This window comes from Pongo abelii, chromosome 1 (genome assembly GCF_028885655.2).
Source record: "Pongo abelii isolate AG06213 chromosome 1, NHGRI_mPonAbe1-v2.0_pri, whole genome shotgun sequence".
Taxonomy (NCBI): Eukaryota; Metazoa; Chordata; class Mammalia; order Primates; family Hominidae; genus Pongo; species Pongo abelii.
Genome location: NC_071985.2, coordinates 147,439,272 through 147,462,948, shown reverse-complemented (window position 1 = coordinate 147,462,948; position 23,677 = coordinate 147,439,272). Strand labels below are relative to the sequence as shown.

The 23,677-nt window shown below is 38.8% G+C and overlaps 1 protein-coding gene across 6 annotated transcripts in view; it reads right to left on the bottom strand.

Moving 5' to 3' along the window:
• DDAH1 (dimethylarginine dimethylaminohydrolase 1) overlaps positions 1-23,677 on the bottom strand; it is a 266,430-nt gene that overhangs the window by 173,772 nt on the left and 68,981 nt on the right. For 2 of the 6 annotated variants that reach the window (XM_054531985.2, XM_002810657.6), the window contains one exon: positions 3,558-3,673. The gene's annotated coding sequence lies outside the window, so the exon portion shown is untranslated. Of the gene's footprint in view, positions 1-2,093; positions 3,271-3,557; positions 3,674-23,677 lie in introns of all 6 variants that reach the window. The other 4 variants (XM_063718593.1, XM_063718596.1, XM_063718601.1 and 1 more) reach the window with 4 other exon arrangements.

Here is a 23,677-nt window from a genome sequence, read left to right as displayed (position 1 = left end):
ATCTGAATGGCAATATCAGTAATGTTTAAAATGAACAAACATATATACTTACACTGTCTATGTAGCATTAAGATATATATAAACCTAATTTTTGTATAAGTTTAACTGAAAGAAACATAAGGCCAAGTCTATGTGTTAAGTGACATTTTGTAGTAAAACCCTTATGTTTTTCAGCTTGTAATTACTCTTTCGAACAATTTCAGGGGAACCAACCACATTATGAACTGTCTGTTTTATGTCCATTTTCTTCATTAGACTATGAGTGCTTTGGGTACAGAAACTGTGCCCTACATATCTTCTTACCCCTAGAATCTAGCATAAATAAAACTTGGCATATGTCATGAAGGGTTGCATTATCACTTTATGGGTCCTGGAAACTTCTGCCTTCATGGGCCCCTTCCTTCATTAAAAAATATTTAAAATTACATTTTATGATCATGCTGGTATGAAAATGAATATATTAATATTATATATACTTTCTTTGACCTAAAATTTTATCTTTTTCTTCTGATTTTAAAATAAAAAAAAATTTTTCTTCTGATTTTAAAAGACTGTTTTTATAGGCCTCTAAAAGTATCGTGGGCCCCAGGTGCTATGCCTACCTTGCTTAGGGATAAGTCAGTCAAGTCCTATGTGTCAAATATATTTTTGTTGACTGAATGAAATGAATAAATGACTTAAAGTTAACTTGGTGGTAGTAATTCTTACAGCTTCTATTTTGGAGTGACTTTCAGCTTAAAAAATTTTTCAAAAGCAACTAATTAATAAAATCACCACAACATACTAATATTCATTTAATCTGAAGCCAACTATTGAAATTTAGTACTGTAAACAAAATTAAAACCCAAGGGCAGTGTAGAAGGCTGTCAAAGTGGCAAAATAAATATTTTAAAATAATATCAGAGGTTGCTCCAATATTGAACAAACATAGCACACCTCTTAAATAGAGAAATTTAAATATTTTCTTTTTAAAATTCTGACATTCCAAAAGAGTCAGTTCAGAAGGTAGATACTTTAAAAAATGTGGGTTTATACTTGGAGCCACAAGGTTATTGACTAGAATTTAGTTAAGCATGTGCCTGGAATGCTAGACCTGCTGCCTTTCACAACATTGCTTTTGGAACTCAGCATCTCTCCACTGTTGCTTCCAGAGACAGCTTTTTAAAATGGAAAATTGATTGATGAAATCTTAGGCATGAATACATGCTAACGCATCTAATAAATTAAAATACTGTCATTTCATAAGAAAGGTTTATTGGCTAACTGTATATTTCTAGTAATTCAAAGTCTAGTGTTTAATTTACAGAATGAAATGCAGAAATCAATTACTTGGTCAGTAGTAAGGTGAAATCGATGTTCAAAAGTATGTCTTGGGATGCCAACAGGCTGACTTATCCACTGACTTCAAATGTAGAAGGTCATATCTGAGCAGTTTTTTCCCCCTTCTGAATGTATTGAACAATGTCCAGAATATGAGGAAGCATCTTTGCATTGTCTGGATGGGGTTGTGTGCAGATTAATATCTGGATAATAATTCAGATTTGCCCTTCCAAAAAGGATATCACACATATAAAGTAGTGCTAGTATTTATAGGATGGGCATTTACCAGAACAGCTCTTAAAGGCTACATGATAAAATTGCATTAAGGCTGCCTAACTTAATTAACCATAGATACCGAAATGAATTCAGCTAATGGATTCTGCTTCCCCAAAGAGTACTCTCTCTTAATAATAATTTTAAAAGCAAAAACATGTTTTTCCTCCTCTTTTTCATAATATGTAGCCACCTGACCAAGAGTAGAGTTGGGAGAGAGACTGTCCCTACCACCCAGGAGACAGCAGGAGGGAGAGGTCACCTAGTGATCACACTCCTGCTTCTCCTCTCCAAGGGCAAAGGGCTGCCTCAGCAGCTGTCACATCCTGCTGCCCTTTGAAACAGAAAACCAGTCTAGAGTTTCACACTTATCTCCTGCTTTGCATTACCAAATTGGCAGTCTTGCTAGACCCTAGTAAATGCCTTTCATAGATGAAGGTGGTGAACGCTCTAGGGAATGGTGAATGGGGAGGGCATTTGCATTTGGGAAGGGGCAGTACCTGGTTCAGCTGTCTGCCATCCATCAGATGGTTCTGCAGATGAAACAAGCACAGAGGAGGAAGAGAACACAGAAGGTCACTTGGTCCATCTCAGGCAGGCAGGCAGAATCATATCTTTGTGCACAGTGAACCATAGAGTCTTGTGAGGAGGTTGCTAGTCATACAAAGGCACATCATGAAAGACTTCAAAGATCCCCATTGTGGACTCACAAATCACAGTTACTCAACTCACCTTCTAGTCAGACTAGCCCCTGTTTTCTCACATTTCCCATACCATGTTCTACTTTTGCCATCTTACTGCTCATTAGCAGTTCCAGCAGAGGGCAGGCAGGGGAAAGGAGAGGAGTTGTATATTATAGCCAAAGATCTCTTCTGAACGTGTTAAGGCAAATTTTCTGAATTACTTAGAGCAACAGATGCCTTTCTGTCCAATTTTTTTTTCTTTTTTTTTTTTTTTTTACTGTCTATCTGTCTGTATAGGTATTTCTAGTTTTCAGGGTCTCCTCTCTCAAGGAATTTACAATCTGGCTTGGGAAAGCAAAATGAAGACACATGAAATAATGAGAAAGCCATGCCATAAAGCCATCCCTGTTATTCCAAGCAAAGTCATGGGTTTGAAGAGAAGGAAGAGAGGTCTTCATACACTGAAGTTGGTCATAGCATTTGTACCTTAAAAATATAAATTGAAGTCAACAATTAGTGCAGAGAAGTGAGACTCAGCAAATGGGCAGATGTAATTGTTGAAAATTCTCTAAACAGGCTTGGGTAGCAGTCCCATAGAGAGGACTTGTAGGCATCCAGTGAGAATGTGGTTTTTGTAAGACAAAACCACATTCTCTTTTGTAAGACAAAAGATCTCAGTACCAAGCCTTTGCCATGATCAGCTGGAGTGAAGGGGCTGGGACACTGAAGATTGGTTGGCATTCTGGGAGGAAAAATATTCAGTATCTTTCCATATCATTCATTAAGGTCTGTGTGACAATGTCATGAGCAATTCACTACTGGGAGGTCTTCATCAGATAAACAGGGCTGCAAAATTCATGGCCAAGGAATGTGGGCTGGAGAGACACTCCCAGCCACAGCTGCTACCTGAACACCCAGAGCTGGCTGGGAACCAAGGAGACATGCCGAAACCAGGAGCCTCAGCGACGAGTGGCAACGTTACAGACGCTTAATCCTGAAATGAAAAGTAATTGCTTCTGGCTTAAAGAATAAAGGAAAAACAAGATCAGCCTTGGCTGGATTACATTTTTTTAAAATACAACCATGCTAAAGACCGGGTTCTGCTACTTGTCTGGTATTTGAAAATGTGAGGAAATGGATGTTTTCTGTCAATGTAATTTAAATCTATCCAGGAGTATTAACATATAAGAACACTTGAATGCAAGTACATTTTGATTAATACAATTAAATAAAATGTGTTTACTTCTAGCTGTAAAGGAGGACATCTAAAATTTAACTTACCTAATATAAATTTAGAAGGTCTTTCTTGAAAATAGCTCTTGCTTTGTATTTTGAAGCATTTCCTACTGAAAAGTCTTGGCCAAAGTTACCAGAGCTCCTTTTCCACCCAGATGAAACTGCAAATGGAGAAATATGGAAGAAGAGAGAGGGGAAAGGCATTTTAAAACCTCTAATATATTTCTGTGATGAAATAGTCTTCTCTAGAGAGAAGAGAATTCATGAAAATTCACTAAGGAAGAGCTGCAAGTTTAAGTTATTGTTAGAATAATAGAAAGATGACTTTAACTCACAACTGAGTAATGATATTTGTGTTCTTACTTGTTTATCCCTCAAGACCTACAGAATGGCAAATGTCAGGAGATGTTCTGTATATAGAGTCAGTATCTTCCTTGAAAGCAAGAGAGCAATGACACAGAGTAAAAACAAAGTAAGAATAAGAGGAAAACAAATCTTTCCTTTCTAGTTCCAATTTTTAAGTTATATGTATTAAGATATTTGTAGCAGACTCACAATGATGTATGGCAAATTAATTGAATTATATCTTGTATCCTAGAACTGAAGATGCTTTGTTTCCTGTTTGGTTGAGTCATGTGAAATTGTCTACACAAATAGCAATTTCATATAATTTAACCTAATACCATAAACCTTCACAGGAATTCATCAACCAATAATAACCAGTAAGAAATAAAACCTAGCTGGTTTTCCTGCCATCATTCTGCATGAACGCTAATATTATAAAGCTAATATAACACATACTATCTTCTTGCAGGCCTTAACATTGAGGACATTCTGCATAAAGGAATAAAGGCTATTTACAGACAATGTTCACAGTTTGTGTTTCTGCTTCATTAATTCAAAACAGAAAAAAAATAATTCTTATACCAGAAATGTTTTGGATACCACCAGGATGACTTAACCTAACAGAACAGCACAATGACTGACAATTGTGTCTGCTTCTTGTGAGCTCAGACTGATGAACAACTGGAAGGCCAGCCACAGGCCCAATAACCTGATGCACAGTGATCACAAACATAAAGACTTATTTAAATAAAAGGTGTCATACAGCTCATGAGGTAAAGAAACAGCTACAAATAGCACTAAGAATGCAAAAAATGGCTGAGTTGTACTCTGTATTGGTATTATAATACACAGCTGGTGACCCAAAAACCCACGGTATTTCCAAAGGCGAGGGACTATGGTACTTAGTAACACTATGCAGATTTAAAAAGAAAAGACAGCAGTCCTTTTTACAGCAGTGCTCTATCATTGTCTGCCAAGAAAGGGTACTAACTGTTAAATTGGCCCCAACTCTCTTTTTCACATTGAACATGATTCAGATGTTAACTTGGTTTCCATTATCATTACAGAAAATTTTTAGATAATCTTGCTGTTCTTGCAAAATACAATAATGTCCAAAGGAAATATAAATTTAAAGTATAATGTGAACATATATTTTAACTGAGATACACAATGATTGCAAACATTTAAATGATTAGGAAGTACATATTTATGGTATGTTGAATGCAATTTTAACTCAAATATGATACTTGCAGATTTAAGGCAATCTGTTCTCTACATAAAAAATAAGATTATAAAATGTAACATAATTATACTAATGCAATTTCTCATGTTATATATTAAATCATCAATGACACATTTTCTTTAAACACCAGATGACCTTGAGAGAAGCAAAGTTCTTTCTTCCCCCTAAGATTTCAAGTAAAGAGTCATCCTTTACTACTTGCATTTTGCTTTCTCGTGATGGAACTAGAATTACTGACAATTCAAATATAATTACCAGCATCTCTCTGGGTGAACTAACCCCCTAGTGTCTTAAAACTTGCCTTCCAAAAGGAAATATATCTCTTCAAATTATACTTCATTAAAAGTGAAGCTTAACGAGCCTTTAAAATACAGTCTTAAAGTGGTTTCATTCTCCCCATCTCCTTGCCAGTATTTCCCTTGCTCTCTAAGCATCCTTCTCTTCTCCTTCTCCAAGGTGAATTTTGAAGAGATTCTGAGGGATAGCCAACAGGACTATAGCAGTGACTTCCCTCAAGGATTGCTTCATCCAACCCAGCAGGTAGGGCCTGTAAAGGACTTCACATACGACATTTGGAAAATACAGTAATCAGAGTAAACCTAGGAAGTTTTCCAGAATTGCTCTAATATCAACCTTTATTTCATTTCTTTTAAAGACAATTGATTATTTAAAGCAAAAATAATAAAACTTATCGTGGAGCTGTTAACTTATGTAGAAGTATGACAATAGTGCAAAGAACATATTGGAAAACAGAAAATTTGCTTTTGTAGGTTTTTTATACTACACATGTAGTGATGTGAAATCATAGTAGATTCTGCTAAGCTAAGGATACACATTTCAGTCCCTAGATCACCCAAAATAAAACAACAACATATAGTTTTCAAGCCAATAGAGAAAATAAAATGAAATATTAAAACATTTTCGAGCCCTGTGTGGTGGCTCATGCCTATAATCCCAGCACTTTGAGAGGCTGAGGTGGGCAGATCACTTGAGGTCAGGAGTTTGAGACTAGCCTGGACAACGTGGTGAAACCCTGCCTCTACCGAAAAAATACAAAAATTAGCCGGAGGTAGTGGCGTACGCCTGTAGTCCCAGTTACTTGGGAAGCTGCAGTGGGAGAATCGCTTGAACCCAGGAGGTGGAGGTTGCAGTGAGCAGAGATCGCGCCACTGCCTTCCAGCCTGGGCGACAAAGTGAGACCCTGTCTCAAAAAAATAAAAATAATTAAAAAAATTCTCAACAAATTCAAAAGAAGGAAGAAAAGGAGAAAGAAAGGAACAACAACAAGAGACAAAACAAAACAAATAGATGGGAGAAAATAAATAGCAAAATAGTAGCTGTAACCTCAAAATCGAACAAAACACTCCAATTAACAGGCAGAGATTATCAAACTGAATAAAAAAACAAGAACTAATGCTATAGAGTTTATAAGAGAGATGCTTTATGTATAAAGCATAAGTATAAACAAGTTAGAAGTAAAAGGGATAAAAAAGAATATATATATTTTTAATTTCATTGATATACTTGTCTGTCTTTTTACTATACCACAATAACTTTATTAATGTATCTTGAATTTAACAAGATCCCTAGGTAATTCATATATACATTAAATTTAAGAAATAATAAGTAGATAGCCCTTTTGAGGTATTTAGCAATGATAAAAAGAAACTTCTTGAGGCCGGGTGTGGTGGCTCACGCCTGTAATCCCAGCACTTTGAGAGGCCAAGGCAGGCGGATCACAAGGTCAGGAGTTCGAGACCAGCCTGGCCAATATGTTGAAACTCCATGTCTACTAAAATTACAAAAAAATTAGCTGGGCGTGGCGGTGCATGCCTGTAATCCCACCTACTTGGGAGGCCGAGGCAGGAGAACTGCTTGAACCCGGGAGGCGGAGGTTGCAGTGAGCCGAGGTTGCAGTGAGCCAAGATCGCACCACTGCACTCCAGCAACAGTGAGATTCCATCTCAAAAAAAAAAAAGGAACTTCTTGAATTGTTACCAATTAGAGTGGAATATCAAGTATTGATTAAGCCACTTACCTAAGGTTACAGAAGTGGACCAGATCCCAGATTTCCTGATTCCCAGACTATTGCAATGTGTACCAAAAACTCAGCTTTATAATTAAGTTTTACTCATTCAATAATAGGCAAGGAAAAAAGTAATTTCTATTTACCCACATATTTACCACTTCTAGCACTAGTCATTTTTTTATGTTGATCTGAGTTTCTATCTGGTATCATTTCCTTTAGCCTGAAGAACTTCCTTTAATATTTCTTACAGTTTATGTGTACCATTGATACATTTGGTTTTTGCTTGGCATTGTTTTTCATCTTCCCCTTCCCCTTTCTTTCTCTCTCTTTTCTTTTTTCTTTCCTTCCTTCTCTTCTTCCTCTTTCTTTCTTTTCTTTTCTTTCTTTTTCTTTCTTTTTTCTTTTTTTCTTTCTTTCTCTCTTTCTTCCTTCCTTCCTTTTTTCCTTCCTTCCTTCCTTCCTTCTTTTCCTTTCTCTCTCCCTTCTTCCCTTCCCTTCCCATTTTCTCTTCTTTTCTTTCTTTCATTTTTTTAAGGGATCTTTATCTTTCACTAGGTTTCTCATTCCAGGTTGACAGGTTTTATTTCTTTTAGCACCTTAAAGGTGTTATTCAATTCTCTTTTGGTTTATTGATAAATCAGCATTATTGTTCCCCTGGGTCTTGCGCAGAATGAGTCTTTTCCTCATACTGCTATTAAGACTTTTTTCTTTGATCCTTGGCTTTCATAAACTTGGTTATAATGTATCCAGGAGTGGTTTTCTTTGTTTTGGGGTTTATTCAGATTCTTAGTTTATGGGTTAATATTTTTCACCAAATTGGGAATTTTTTCAGTTATCACTTCTTCAAATATATTTTCTGCCCCAATTTCTCTTTCATCTTTTTCTGGAACTCAAGTTTCACAGATGTTAGGCCACCTCATACTATTCCACAAGTCAGTGAGGCTCTGTTCATTTTTTTCAGTGCTTTTTCCTCTATGTGCTTCAGCTGAGATCGTTTATATTGCCCTGTCTTCAATGTCACTATTTTTTTTTCTTCTATGGCATCTATTTTGCTGTTAAGCTCATTTAGGGATTTTTTTTCATTTTAGGTATTACATTTTTCAGTTCTAGAATTTCTAGCTGGTTTTCTTTTATACTTTCCATTTTTCTAGTGAGAATTTCTATTTACTGGAGTCCATATTTTCTTTAAAATTTTAAACATATTTATAAGAGTTGTTTTAAAGCCTTTGCTTGCTAATTTTAATGTATCTGCTATCTCTGAGAATGTTTCTATTGACTTAAAAAAATCTGTTGTGGTCATGCCTCTTCACATATCTAGTAATTTTTGAATTGTATGCTAGACATTAAACACTACATTATCAGGTCTGGATTTAAAGAGTGTTAAGTTTTGTTATGTTAATTTACTAGTGGAGAAGCTTGATTTTTACAAAGCTGTTTTTAAACTTTATATGGATGAACTTAGTATAGCCTTGAGTCCAGGGCTAGAGTAGCCCTCCTCCTACTGCCTGGCCTTTCTGGGTTCTTCACTGAAAACCCCAGGGAATCACTGAGAACATCTCCACTCAGAACATCTACATCTCCAGTTTTGTGCACCTTCTGGAATCTCCATCCAGCTTACAGCTCCCCAGTAGCTATTTGCCACCAGACTTTGTAGAGTCTCACCCAGAAAGTGAGAAGCTTAGCATTTGTCCAAAGACTTTATAGTACCCATATGCAGATTTCTGGACCTGTTTCTCTGTGCAGCTTTCTCTTCATTACCCTGACCTACAAATTCCAACCACCTCAATAGCCCTGAACTGTGATCTCTGCCTCCTCAGAACAGTAAAGCAACCATTATCAACTTGGGCTCCATTTTGCTATGCCTCCAGGAAAAAAGACAAGGTGACCAAGAGTTTCATCTCATGTGTTTCCCTTTTCCCAGGGATCAAAGTTCAACACTGGGTGAATTCCAATGTCTGAAAACAGTTGCTTCATATATTTTGTCCAGTTTTACAGCTATTTATGGCAAGAGGGCTGGTACTAGTAACTTCATCAAAGCCAGAAGCAGAAGTCCTTCACACTGGATACTTTTGCTCATCATCTCCTGTTTGAAATTCTCCCTTATTTTTACTACTCTAATCTTGATTTTCCTCCTAAATTTCTTATTATTCCTTCGCTATCTTCTCCTCCTCTTTATCCTTTAACCATGCTTCCCATGCCTAAATTATATCCATTCTTTAAGACCCAAAGTTTCTCCATAAAGCTTATCCAGTCCCCTATGCTGGAATTTATGCCAGGTATAAGTATATATGAATATATATGAACATACTTAACACTTTATTGGCACTGCTTCAGACAGCACTTTGCACTCTCTGCCTTTCGAATGATCATGTCACTTCCACATTGTAAACTCTTTGAAGACATGGACAATGTCTAATTTATCATTGTTTCTTCCGCAGAGCTTAACACAGTATTCCTCTATTCAGCTTTAATTCTGATATGGTGCTACTGGTGGTTGCCCAACAATGAGAGGAAACAACATTTGCTGACTACACCCCACACACTCTGCTAGATGCTTTGCACATGTTATCTTGCTTAATTCTTGAGAATCATACTGAAAAGTAAACACAACCAAATGACAACAAAGCCAATGGCTCTGACTGAGATCACACATGCTCAACTGCTGGAATTTCAGTTCTTTGAATCCTTTCCTTTCTCCTGGGAAAATGTGACACTTTTGAGGACCTCCTTGCTGCCCCTTGCTTGTCACTGCCATCACTGCCCCCTTCTCAGGTTCCTCTGGCTTGAGCCTGGTGAGAGGCTGCTTCCCTTGTTAGTACCTCCCTAAGAAGTTTTTCTTGTGGCACCACCAGCACTGCTGCTTCCACCTATCCCCGCCGCCACCATCACTGCCATTGGAGCACTGGGCTGCTCCAGGCCAGGCAGTTTCTCACTGCAGCCTGGCCTGCATTAAAGAGTCCTCTTTTGCTGCTTCTCTTCTGGGTTCTCCAGAGATAGCCCTGCCTCTCCTGCCTCCTACCACCTCTGTCTGCAGAGCCATGGGGAAGCCCTGGAGGAGTCACACTACCAGAACACTCGGTGCCTCTGCCTGCCTTTGTCTCCTGGGGTCAGATCTGCTTCACCTTCAGCCAGATTTTCTCACTATCCATAGCTACCAGTCAGTGGATTGATGTCCCCCTGGTGGTGGATCTCATTGAACAAGGACTCAGTAAATTGTTAAGTGTTTGCTAAGAACTTTTTATGTGTATGGAATCCTATTAATTGTCAAGAAAGAAGTTAAAAAAAAAAAACAACAACCAAATTAATAATTTAAAAACAAACATTTTGTTTGATAAGAGTTCCTTGCTTTAAAAAAGTTGAAATATATTAGACTATATAGATGTTCTTTATCTTTTGGTTTGTTCATTTGTTTGAAATGGAGTTTCACGCTTGTTGCCCAAGCTGGAGTGCAATGGTGCAGTCTCAGCTCACTGCAACCTCCACCTCCTGGGTTCAAGTGATGCTCCTGCCTCAGTCTCCTGAGTTGCTGAGATTACAGGTATGCGCCACCAGGCTAATATTTTGTATTTTTAGTAGAAACAGGTTTTCACCATGTTAGCTAGGCTGGTCTCGAACTCCTGACCTCAGGTGATCCACCCACCTCGGCCTCCCAAAGTGCTGAGAATACAGGCATGAGCCACTGCACCTGGCTGATGTTCTTTAAAGTTCATTTATCTATCTATCTATCTATCTATCTATCTATCTATCTGTCTGTCTGTCTGTCTGTCTATCTATCTATCTATCTATCTATCTATCTATCTATCTATCTACTAAGCCCATGAAGGTACCAGATTCTGTTCCCAGTACTTGGAATACAAGATAGACAGGATGCTTGCTATCATGGAGCTTCCAATAAACACACAAGCTAACATCACCTACTGATAAGTACAATATTGGACAGTGGTAAGTGATGAGAAGAAAATAAAGCAGGAAGATGGGATAGGAAATAGTGGCAGGAAAACATGAGATAGGGAGGTGAGGGAAGATCTCTGAGGTGACATCTGGGCTAAGTGGCAGGTGATGATGGGGGAAAGAGCAGTCTAGGGAGGGAGAACTTCAGTATTGCTGGAATGTAATGATCCAGGAGGTGAATTACAGGGGATGCGGTCAGACAGACAGACTAGCCCAGATCAGGTTGGGCTTACAAGTCCACAGTAAAGAGTTTGGATTTTATTATAAATACAGGGAAAGCATTGGAAGGTTTCAAACAGGACTGGCAGGCTGTGATGATATTGCTCAAAGATCGCTTTGGCTGCAGTGTAGCCTGCATTGTAGGGAAGCAAGAGCATAAGACCTCAAGACTCCAAGACCCATTAGGAGCTGTCATAACCTAAATAAGAGATGATGGCTCTATAACTCCATGAAATAAATGTGTGTTTTATTAGATCATGCCCTCTGTTGATAGCCCACTGTACAGGATACTGGATCTACTGTATAACAAAACTAGATGACAGGGTCATTGGCCTCAAAGACCTTTCTGTAATTCAAAGGAGATGACAGGTAAAATTAAAGAGAACAAAGGGTGATAACTTATTGAGGCAATAAAAAGTTGGCAGAGATGAGCAGGCTCTCAACAATAGTCTTTGGCTGTGATAAAATCTCCTGGGTCACTCTTCTGAATCACCATAGTGCTACAGAAGAACCAAGAAAACCATCATTCAGATTTTGAATCACAGTAACATAACCAAGCAAACTACAAGCAAAATATGAATATGATTGTTACATATTTGCTGAGCACTTAGAATGTTTTAGACATTCTAAGTGCTCATGCTCTAAATGAGTCATTTAGTCCCCAGAACAACACTGAGACAGTGATTATCATCCCCATCTTCTAGATGAAAAAATCACAGCTTAGGACGTGGTGACTTGCCCACTGTTACATACGCTAAAAAGCATGAGAACCCATCCTCAAACCCTGACTAGTCTGCTTCCAAACCCAAGCTTATAAGGATGATGGCAGTGTCTTCCAGGGGTGCCTGATAATAAGAACTACCTGTGGCACTTGTTAAAAATACAAATACCTATCCTCATTCCCTACCCCATGCCAGACCCACTGAATCAGAATTTCCAGGGAGGGGTCTGGTAAGCTATTTCTTTTAACAATGGCCCTCAATGATTCTTTTTCTTTTCTTTTTTTTTTTTTTTTTGAGGCAGAATTTCACTCTTGTTGCCCAGGCTGGAGTGCAATGGTGTGATCTCGGCTCACTGCAGCCTCCGTCTCCTGGATTAAAGTGATTCTCCTGCCTCAGCCTCCCGAGTAGCTGAGATTATAGGCACACACCACCATGCCCAGCTGATTTTTTTTATTTTTAGTTCAGACAGAGTTGCACCATGTTGGTCAAGCTGGTCTCCTGACCTCAGGTGATCCACCTGCCTTGGCCTCCCAAAGCCAAATATTATTATTACCGTATTATCTTTTTCTAAATATCATAATTATTCTTATTATATGTCTTACACCAGAGTAGGCCATACCTAACAAAAAAGAAACACAGATAAATGGAGAATATAATACAGAGGAACAATCAAGGCAGGTGATAGCAGACACTTCTAGGAAGAAGTAAGTTTTGAGCTGAATTTTGGAAGGCCTGCTAGGAGGGAAAAAGTGTTTCATTAAAGAAAGGCATGAAAGAGACAAGAATAAGAGAATCAGGTGCATACAGTACTGATAGGAATTGACGTCCCAAAGAGAGAAGGTGATTTGATTCAGTGCACACCCCACTGCTCAGTTCTTACATAGGTTCAAGCAGGTTTAGAGCACTTGTGGTTTACTGAACCTGTCTATATCCTTGGCCTGATCTTGACCAAGATTGTGCTAGAAGGGGAATCCTTGAAACAATACTCTATTATCATTATCTGAGATTAAAGGATCAGAAAGAATCCTGATTTGAGAAATTTTTGTTTTTTAAAACTAAACTTATTTACCTGACTTCCTACAATAGACAAATGATCTCAAAAGAGAACCTTACTTGGAATATTATAATAATAGAAAATTTTCTTTAATTGATTTATAGACATTTTTAATACATTTTAAACTGGATGTCATAGAAGCCATGTCCTAAATTCTTCTATAGCATTACCTTTAACAGCCTGCAACTTAACCAACAGATGTTCATTGAATGCTGACTTTACACCAGACACTGTGAGCAGCTCAGGGGAGACAAAGATGTATAAAATGTGGCTATTAATCATGAGGATTCAGAATCCAGTGGCAGAAGACAAACAACCAGATATGTAATTCCATGACAAGTTCTAGAAGGAAGGTTGTACAAATGAATGGCTGGAGTGCACTAAAGAGAGAGCCCCTCAGTCTGCCTGGGCCTGACAGGGCAACATGAATGGTCTTGCCTGATGGGTTTTGAAGTGTTCACCAGATTTCACCAGGAAAAGGATGCAGAAAGTCTTCCCACCATGGAGAGAGAAGGAAGAATGACAAAGAGGTCAGTGTGAAAGAGTGAGCATTCAGTCCCATGGGTTATCACAGAATCACACTCTGCAGTTCACAATTTTTTCATTCTGCAGCAGTTTTTTTAAAAAAATAAATAACATATTAGCATTTAAAATAGGGCAGTATTAGTATACAAATCTTTTTTCTGACTTAATGGAAACAAAGATTTCACAACACTTGGCCCACATCCTCTCACAGCAACACTCACCTGGTCCCAAGTAATAGCTGCCCCCTTCAGACAGGGCTCCTGATTCCCAGTCCACCCTAGACCCACACCCTAAACTACTTTATTCCCAGCCCTCTATGCGGGCATTTGAGTTTGTGACCCAGGTAGAGCTTAGGCTATGAGGCGGTAGGAGAACACCTTGAACAAGGATGTGATGTCAGTGTAGCTTGAAGCAAAAGTGTGAATGGCCTTGCTTGCTAAGCTTATTCAGACTTTACCATGTGGGTGATGAGGAAGGGAATGACTACTGATAGAGTGAAGCAAGGTAGAGAAATGGTGACAACTGATTTTTAGGAAGCTGCCTCGGATAGATGGCTTGGAGGCATTTAGACTGAAGACAGAAACATAGGAGGCCACCACAAAGGTTCAGGTAAGAGGCGATGAAGAGCGGTAGTTAGAGAATGACCACGGGGATAGAAAGGAGTGCCAGAGGCACAAAAGAAGAGGGGGTAGAGGCATAAATTCTTTTCTAAATTGTTTAACATGAAACATCTAGAAAATTGGAAAGAACAGTAAAATAAATATCTCTACAATCTTTTCAACGTAGATTCAACAATTGTTACTATTTTGCCATATTTGATTTATCTTTCCATACACACACAAATATATATATGTATGTGTGTGTATATATATTTTGAAAGTTGTTGAAATCATTACACCTCACACCTAAACATTAACACCTAAATATACATCTTCTATAGGACAGACGCAGTGGCTCATGCCTGTAATCCCAGCACCTTGGAAGGCCGATACAGGCAGATTGCTTCAGCCCAGGAGCTTGAGACCAGTCTAGGCAACATGGTGAAACCCTGTCTCTACAGAAAATACAAAAATTAGCCAGGTGTGCTGACATGCACCTGTAATCCCAGCTACTTGGGAGGCTGAGATAGAAGGATTGCTTAAGCCCAGGAGGTTGAGGCTGGAGTGAGCCGTGTTTGTGCCACTGTACTCCAGCCTGGGTGAAAAAGTGAGACCTTGCTTCACAATAAATAAATAAATAAATAAATAAATAAATGGCATCTCCTAAAAATAAGAATTTTCTTATACATAACCACATTGTCATTATCATTTCTAATAAAATTAATATTAGTTCCTTAATATCATATAATACCCATGTTATTTAATATATGCTCATATTCATGTTTCCCCTAAATGTTTCTAAAAGTTTTAGCTGTTTTTATCAAGCTAAGAGTCCTTTGAGGTTTTCGTATTTGGTCATTATGGCCTTTTAGTCTCTTTTAACCTGGGACAGCTCCCCCAGTCCTTCTCCCTACATGAAAATGACTTTTGAAGGAATAAAAAAAAATAGTTGTAGAATATCTCAAATTCAGATTCTTCTGCAGGTTTCTTTGTAATTTGATTTTTCTTTGATTCCCTGTAACTCCTATTTATTTGAGTTTAGGCCTGCCTAAAAGCTTACTTAGATTCAGGTTAAGCCCTTTTGGCAAGAATACTTAATAAATGATTTCATGAATTTCATCTGTACCCCATCAGGAGGAACATAATGCAAATTTGTCCCACATTAGTGATTCTAAGGTTGATCACTTGGTTAAAGTGGTGACTGCCAGATCTTCTCCTTTGTACTTTCCACAATTAGGAAGTGACATGTTCTGTGATGCTTTGTAACTGTGTAAATAACCTGTTCTGCAATAATCTTTTACAATTAAAGATCCTTGCCTGAATCAATTATTTCATTGGGAGTTGCAAACTAGTAAATTTCAAATATTATCACTCCTTCATTGGCATTCTTCTCTAAAGATAAGTTTTCCCTCATCAAGTAGATGATATAAAATTCCTTTTAAAAAGGCAAGGTAAGATAGGCCAGGATGGCCAAATAGGCCACTTGGTCTGCAGCTTCCAGTGTGATTGACGCCAAAGACGGGTGATTTCCGCATTTCCAACTGCAGTACCTGGTTCATCTCATTGGGACTGGGTTGGACAGTGGGTGCAGCCCATGGAAGGCAAGATGAAGCAGGGCAGGGTGTCACCTCACCTGAGAAGTGCAAGGGGCCGGGAGATTTCCATTTCCTAGCCAAGGGAAGCCCTGATAGACTGTACCTGGTAAAACAGGACACTTCTGCTCAAATACTGAGCTTTTCCCAAGGTCTTAGCAACCGGCAGACAAGGTGATTCTCTCCCCTGCCTGGTTCAGCAGGTCCCACACCCACAGAGCCTTGCTCATTGCTAGGGCAGCAGTCTGAGATCAATCTGTGAGGCGGCAGCCTGGCTGGTGGAGGGGTGTCCGCCATTGCTGAGGCTTGAGTAGGTAAACAAAGTGACCAAGAAGCTCGAACTGGGAAGAGCCCACCGCAGCTCAACAAGACCTACTGCCTCTAGACTCCACCTCTGCGGGCAGGGCATAGCTGAACAAAAGGCAGCAGACAACTTCTGCAGACTTAAACATCCCTGTCTGACAGCTCTGAAGAGAGCAGTGGTTCTCCCAGCCAGGTATTTGAGCTCTGAGAACAGAAAGACTGACTCCTCAAGTGGGTCCCTGACCCCCGTGTATCCTAACTGGGAGACATCTCCCAGTAGGGGCTGACTAACACCTCATATAGGCGGGTGCCCCTCTGGGATGAAGCTTCCAGAGGAAGGATCATGCAGCAATATTTGCTGTTCTGCAATATTCGCTGTTCTGCAGCCTACGCTGGTGATACCCAGGCAAACAGGGTCTGGAGTGGAACTCCAGCAAACTCCAACAGACCTGCAGCTGAGAGACCTGACTCTTAGAAGGGAAACTAACAAACAGAAAGGAATAGCATCAACATCAACAAAAAGGTTATCTACATGAAAACCCCATCTGTAGGTCACCAACATCAAACACCAAAGGCAGATAAAACCACAAAGATGGGGAAAAACCAGAACAGAAAATTCTAAAAATCAGAGCACCTATTCTCCTGCAAAGGACTGCAGCTCCCTGCCAGCAGTGGAACAAAGCTGGATGAAGAATGACTTTGATGAGTTGACAGAAGTAGGCTTCAGAAAGCCAGTAATAACAAACTTCTCTGAGCTAAAGGAGGATGTTCGAACCCATCACAAGGAAGCTAAAAACCTTGAAAAAAGATTAGACGAATGGCTAACTAGAATAAACAGTGTAGAGAAGACCTTAAATGCCCTGATGGAGCTGAAAACCATGGCACGAGAACTTTGTGACATATGCACAACCTTCAATAGCCAATTCGATCAAGTGGAAGAAAGGGTATCAGTGATTGCAAGTCAAATTAATGAAATAAAGTGAGAAGACAAGGTTAGAGAAAAAAGAGTAAAAAGAAACAAACAAAGCCTCCAAGAAATATGGGACTATGGGGAAAGACCAAATCTATGTTTGACTGGTGTACCTGCAAGTGATGGGGAGAATGGAACCAAGTTGGAAAACATTCTTCAAGGTATTAACCAAGAGAACTTCCCCAATCTAGCAAGGCAGGTCAACATTCAAATTCAGGAAATAGAGAAAACACCACAAAGATACTCCTCGAGAAGAGCAACCCCAAGACACATAATTGTCAGATTTACCAAGGTTGAAATGAAGGAAAAAGTGTTAAGGGCAGCCAGAGAGAAAGGTCAAGTTACCCACAAAGGGAATCCCATCAGACTAACAGCAGATCACTCAGCAGAAACCCCACAAGCCAGAAGAGAGTGGGGGTCAATATTCAACATTCTTAAAGAAAAGAATTTTCATCCCAGAATTTCACATCCAGTCAAACTAAGCTTCATAAGTGAAGGAGAAATAAAATACTTTACAGACAAGCAAATGCTGAGAGAATTTGTCACAACCAGGCCTGCTTTACAAGAGCTCCTGAAGGAAGCACTAAACATGGAAAGAAACAACTGGAACCAGCCACTGCAAAAACATGCCAATTTGTAAAGACCATCGATGCTATGAAGAAACTACATCAATTAATGGGCAAAATAACCAGCGAACATCATAATGACAGGATCAAATTCACACATAACAATATTAACTTTAAATGTAAATGGGCTAAATGCCCCAATTAAAAGATACAGACTGGCAAACTGGATAAAGAGTCAAGACCCATCAGTGTGCTGTATTCAGGAGACCCATCTCACCTGCAAAGATGCACATAGGCTCGAAATAAAGGGATGGAGGAAGATCTATGAAGCAAATGGAAAGCAAAAAAAAGCAGGGGTTGCAATCCTAGTCACTGATAAAACAGACTTTAAACCAACAAAGATCAAAAGAGACAAAGAAGGCCATTACATAATGGTAAAGGGATCAATTCCACAAGAAGAGTTAACTATCCTAAATATATATGCACCCAATGCAGGAGGACCCAGATTCATAAAGCAAGTCCTTAGAGACCTAAAAAGTGACTTAGATTCCCACACAACAATAATGGGAGACTTTAACACCCCACTGGCAATATTAGACAGATCAACGAGACAGAAGGTTAACAAGGACATCCAGGATCTGAACTCAGCTCTGCAACGAGCAGACCCAATAGACATCTACAGAAGAACTCTCCACCCCAAATCAACAGAATATACATTCTTCTCAGCACCATATCACACTTACTCCAAAATTGAGCACATAGTTGGAAGTAAAGCACTCCTCAGCAAATAGAACAGAAATCACAACAAACTGTCTCTCAGACCACAATGCAATCAAATTAGAACTCAGGATTAAGAAACTCACTCGAAACTGCACAACTACCTGGAAACTGAACAACTTGCTTCTGAATGACTACCGGGTAAATAATGAAATGAAGGCAGAAATAAAGATGTTCTTTGAAACCAATGAGAACAAAGACACAATGTACCAGAATCTCTGGGACACATTTAAAGCAGTGTGTAAAGGGAAATTTATAGCACTAAATGTCCACAAGAGAAAGCACAAAAGATCTAAAATCGACACCCTAACATCACAATTAAAAGAACTAGAGAAGCAAGAGCAAACACATTCAAAAGCTAGCAAAGGCAAGAAATAACTAAGATCAGAGTAGAACTGAAAGAGATAGAGATACAAAAAACCCTTCAAAAAATCAATGAATCCAGGAGTTGGTTTTTTTAAAAGATCAACAAAATTGATAGACCACTAGCAAGACTAATAAATAAGAAAATAAAGAATCAAATAGATGCATAAAAAATCATAAAGGGGATATCACCACCGATCCTACAGAAATATAAACTACCATCAGAAAATACTATAAACACCTCTACGCAAATAAACTAGAAAATCTAGAAGAAATGGATAAATTCCTGGACACATACACCCTCCCAAGACTAAACCAGGAAGAAGTTGAATCTCTGAATAGACCAATAACAGGCTCTGAAATTGAGGCAATAATTAATAGCCTACCAACCAAAGAAAGTCCAGGACCAGATGGATTCACAGCTGAATTCTACCAGAGGTACAAAGAGGAGCTAGTACCATTCCTTCTGAAACTATTCCAATCAATAGAAAAAGAGGTAATTGTCCCTAACTCATTTTATGAGGCCAACATCATCCTGATACCAAAGCCTGGCAGAGACACAACAAAAAAAGAGAATTTTAGACCAATATCTCTGGTGAATATCAATGCGAAAATCCTCAATAAAATACTGGCAAACTGAATCCTGCAGCACATCAAAAAGCTTATCCACCACGATCAAGTCAGCTTCATCCCTGGGATGCAAGGCTGGTTCAACACACACAAATCAATAAACATAATCCATCACATAAACAGAACCAAAGACAAAAACCACACGATTATCTCAACAGATGCAGAAAAGGCCTTTGACAAAATTCAATAGCCCTTCATGCTAAAAACTCTCAATAAACTAGGTATTGATGGGATGTATCTCAAAATAGTAAGAGCTATCTATGACAAACCCACAACCAATATCATACTGAATGGGCAAAAACTGGAAGCATTCCCTTTGAAAACTGCCACAAGACAGGGATGCCCTCTCTCATCACTCCTATTCAACATAGTGTTGGAAGTTCTGGCCAGGGCAATCAGGCAAGAGAAAGAAATAAAGGGTATTCAATTAGGAAAAGAGGAAGTCAAATTGTCCCTGTTTGCAGATGACATGATTGTATATTTAGAAAACCCCATTGTCTCAGCCGAAAATCTCCTTAAGCTGATAAGCAACTTCAGCAAAGTCTCAGGATACAAAATCAATGTGCAAAAATCACAAGCATTCCTATACACCACCAGCAGACAAACAGAGAGCCAAATCATGAGTGAACTCCCATTCACAACTGCTTCAAAGAGAATAAAATACCTAGGAATCCAACTTACAAGGGACGTGAAAGACCTCTTCAAGGAGAACTACAAACCACTGCTCAACTAAATAAAAGAGGACACAAACAAATGGAAGAGTATTCCATGATCATGGATAGGAAGAATCAATATTGTGAAAATGGCCATACTGCCCAAGGTAATTTATAGATTCAATGCCATCCCCATCAAGCTACCAATGACTTTCTTCACAGAACTGGAAAAATCTAATTTAAAGTTCATATGGAACCAAAAAAGAGCCTACACTGCCAAGACAATCCTAAGCAGAAAGAACAAAGCTGGAGGCATCATGCTACCTGACTTCAAACTATACTACAAGGCTACAGTAACCATAACAGTATGATACTGGTACCAAAACAGAGATATAGACCAATGGAACAGAACAGAAGCCTCAGAAATAACACCATACATCTACAACAATCTGATCTTTAACAAACCTGACAAAAACAAGAAATGGGGAAAGGATTCCCTATTTAATAAATGGTGCTGGGGAAACTGGCTAGCCATATGAAGAAAGCTGAAACCGGATCCCTTCCTTACACCTTATACAAAAATTAACTCAAGATGGATTAAAGACTTAAATGTTAGACCTAAAACCATAAAAACCCTAGAAGAAAACCTAGGCATTACCATTCAGGACATAGGCATGGGCAAAGACTTCATGTCTAAAACACCAAAAGCAATGGCAACAAAAGCCAAAATGGACAAATGGGATCTAATTAAACTAAAGAGCTTCCGCACGACAAAAAAAACTACCATCAGAGTGAACAGGCAACCTAGAGAGTGGGGAGACAAAGTTTGCAATCTACTCATCTGACAAAGGGCTAATATCCAGAATCTACAATGAACTCAAACAAATTTACAAGAAAAAAAACAAACAACCCCATCAAAAAGTGGGCAAAGGATATGAACAGACACTTCTCAAAAGAAGACATCTATGCAGCCAACAGACACATGAAAAAATGCTCATCATCACTGGTCATCAGAGAAAAGCAAATCAAAACCACAATGAGATACCATCTCACACCAGTTAGAATGGCAATCATTAAAAAGTCAGGAAACAACAGATGCTGGAGAGGATGTGGAGAAACAGGAATGCTTTTACAGTGTTGGTGGGAGTGTAAAGTAGTCCAACCATTGTGGAAGACAGTGTGGTGATTCCTCAAGGATCTAGAATTAGAATTACCATTTGACCCAGCAATCCCATTACTGGGTATATACCCAAAGGATTATAAAGCATGCTACTATAAAGACACATGCACACGTATGTTTATCGTGGCACTATTCACAATAGCAAAGACTTGGAACCAACCCAAATGTCCATCAGTGATAGACTGGATTAAGAAAATGTGGCACATATACACCATGAAATACTATGCAGCCATAAAAAGCATGAGTTCATGTCCTTTGCAGGGACATGGATGAAACTGGAAACCATCATTCTGAGCAAACTATCACAAGGACAGAAAACCAGACACTGCATGTTCTCACTCATAGGTGGGAATTGAACAATGAGATCACTTGGACACAGGGCGGGGAACATCACACACTGGGGCCTGTCAGGGGCTGGGGGGCTGGGGGATAGCATTAGGAGAAATACCTAATGTAAATGATGAATTGATGGGTGCAGCAAACCAACGTGGCACATGTATACCTATGTATGAAACCTGCACGTTGTGCACATGTACCCCAGAACTTAAAGTATTTAAAAAAAAAAAGGCAAGGTAAATGTTTAGTTCTTTCCCTTTTACTATCAATGTCAGAGTAAGGATTTATTGAATGATCACTTCCAATGATGGCAAATTAGTTTTTTTTCCTTTTCTTTCACTTTTTTGGGTATTACTATGGACTAATGAATTTTTATGTATTCAGCGTTTTGCAATCAATATAGCCATGTTCAAACTGTCCAAACTTTGGCTAGTGGGAGCCCTTTCACACTAGCCCCTGTGTCCTTGTATCATGCTCCCATAAATCACTGAGCACTTCCTTGGTATATCAAAATGTCCTAAACTTACCTTGTAGTTTCCATGCTCAACATCTAGAATCAGCTATTTCTCCAAAGATAGTTTCAGTAAACGAAGATGAGTAGAAACCAAGATCTGGGTTCTAGGTATTGCTCATTGCTAGAGGAATATCATTGCTTCTATGTTCTTTCAGTGTACAGAGCTAGAATACACACACACATATATGTTTTTAATTCATGAGTCCATATTGATATTGCCAATTCAAATTTAATATAGTTTAAAATTACAAGTGTTGGCTGGGCATGGTGGCTCACACCTGTAATCCCAGCACTTCGGGAGGCCGAGGCGGGCAGATCACTTGAGGTCAGGACTTCAAGACCAGCCTGGCCAACATGGTGAAACCTTGTCTCTTAAAAAAAAAAAAAATTACAAGTGTTTTTATTAGACATTTTAAAAGAAGCATGAACAGACTTTGAATAATGAGTTAAACGTAAGAGGCAAGGACAAAGAAAGAATGAAGAATGAGTCCCTAAGTTCCCAGTTTGAGAACCTGAACTTGGGTTCATGGTGTTGCTGCTGCCATTTTACCCAAGGTAAGGAGTAAGAAAAAGAGAAAAATTCATAGGGCAGGGGTAGGGGATGAGAAGTCAGTTATACATAGTTCAGTGCTTTGTTTTATTTGTTGCTTTGTTATAAAATTAAATAATCTATTTGAGAACTGACACAGGTGAGCAATAAGAAAAGGAATTTACAGAGGTATAAAATGTAAGTTATATCCAAAGTACCATTCAAGACTCAGCTCAAAGACTGAGCACTCTTTGAATACTGTTAAAATTTGTGGAATCTTTGTACTCCAGTATGTGGATGAAGTTAGAAACCTGAGTATGACTTCTTAGGGTGTAGAAATCCAGCTCAAGCAAAGGAGGAAAGAAAAACAAATTTAAAATTAAGGTTAGAAAGTTCTGAAAAAAAAGAGAAACTTAAAAAAAAACCTGGATTTAAAACATAGTGGATGAGTTTGCTAGGGCTGCCATTACAAAATACCACAGGCTGGGTAGTTTAAACATCAGAAATGTGTTTTTGCACGGTTCTAGAGACTAGAAGGCTAAGATCAAGGTGATGTCAACAGGATGGTTTTCTTCTGAGATCTTTCTTCTTGACTTGTGGATGTCTACCTTAGTGCTGTGTCCTCATACGGTCGCCCTTTGGTTTCTGTGTTGTTTGTGTCCTAATCCTCTTTTCTTCTAAGCGCAACAGTCGTAGTGAATTAGGGACCACCTGTATGGCCTCATTCTACCTTAACTACCTCCTTAAATGCCCTATACCCAAACAGTCACATTCTGAGGTACTGGGGGTTAGAATTTCAACATATGAATTTGCTGGGGAGAATACAGTTCAGCCCATAACACATGGGATAGAAAAAAGCTATGTGATAGAACAGATACATGCTTGAGAAACTCAGGAAGTCTTCTCTATGGCTGGGTCTCATTTCTAGCTGGACAAAGTTCAGTGGCATTATTACTCCACAATAGCTTTAGCAAGTTGGAGATGATGATTAATGGTGAGCCACATGTTTATCCACATTTCTATGGTCAACAATAAATACATACAGAGAAAATTGAAGACAGAAGA